The following is a 1,055-nucleotide window of genomic DNA, read 5'->3' as shown; positions in this document are numbered from 1 at the left end:
CATAAAATGTCTAGGCAGAGTTGCACATAAAATATGGTTTCAAATCTTTTCAATAATTATCAATATCGATCAATATGCATTTTTTTTATCGATACGCTTTTTTTCTATATCGCCCAGCCCTATTCCCCATTAGTTACCTCATTCTTCAGAAATACCAGCTGTAGTTCAACATCACTGTACTTCTGTTTTAGCCCTTCAACATCAAGTGAAAATTCATTGATTACTCCGTAGATTGGACCACATTTTCCGTCATTCCTGAAATATTTAAATGTATTTTCTAATTATCTTACACTGTATACATACATTAAATTAGTAAACTCATTTATTATAAACATTCTCTTAATTTAAGCAGCTTATAAAGTACAATACTTACGGGAAAGTTTTTCTGAATTCCTCATCAATGCTATCTGTCAGGAGTGAAATTAACTTTGTGTTGAAGTTTTTTTCCCGCCCACGTTTTAGTTTCAGGACCCCTTTATTTTCGACCAGTTTTCTTAGTTGTCTATGAAAACCACGTCCACTCTTTCTCTGAAGAAATACAAACATTTTAGAGTATAAATAAATACAAAGTACTGTTTACTAAGTTTTTAGTATCCAAAAACATACTGGAGGATAGAGAAAGTTCTTCAAGATTTTTTCAAATGAATCTTTGGATTTTTCGACTCCTTCTTGTAGGCACTTTTCAAAAATTTTGTAATTCTCCACCATTGCATATCTGATCAAGTCACTTTGTTGGCTAAGGTTTCTCTCCAGTTCTTTACAAACATCTTTGTTTTCTCCACCCTGAAAAGGAAATAAAAATATGAGGTAGAAAAAATGTGTAGTATGAGTAGCTCTTACTGTGTTTATCAAGTCATGTTGCTGTAGCTTTCATCTTCTCTTCATTCTTTTTACTTAAACTACATTTACCTATTTCGATGCACACATTTTAGTCACTTAAACAACATCCATATTATAAATAAGCGACCTTTCCAGACTATTATACATAAAGGAATTGTTGGCACCCTTCAATTATTGAAAGAAAAAGTAATACGATAAGACAAAGGTAATTAGAT

At 31.7% G+C, this 1,055-nt stretch overlaps 1 long non-coding RNA gene across 1 annotated transcript; it reads right to left on the bottom strand.

Moving 5' to 3' along the window:
• Nucleotides 1-22: 22 nt before the first annotated feature.
• Nucleotides 23-873, bottom strand: LOC107104690. The gene is made up of 3 exons (XR_001482279.1): nt 607-873; nt 374-528; nt 23-255 (listed from the first exon to the last, which is right to left on the bottom strand). It is a non-coding gene; the product is annotated as an uncharacterized LOC107104690 (long non-coding RNA).
• Nucleotides 874-1,055: the final 182 nt, after the last annotated feature.

The sequence above is a fragment of the Cyprinodon variegatus genome, unplaced genomic scaffold (genome assembly GCF_000732505.1).
Source record: "Cyprinodon variegatus isolate N-32 unplaced genomic scaffold, C_variegatus-1.0 Scaffold1847, whole genome shotgun sequence".
Taxonomy (NCBI): domain Eukaryota; kingdom Metazoa; phylum Chordata; class Actinopteri; order Cyprinodontiformes; family Cyprinodontidae; genus Cyprinodon; species Cyprinodon variegatus.
This window is presented reverse-complemented; position numbering and strand designations above follow the sequence as displayed.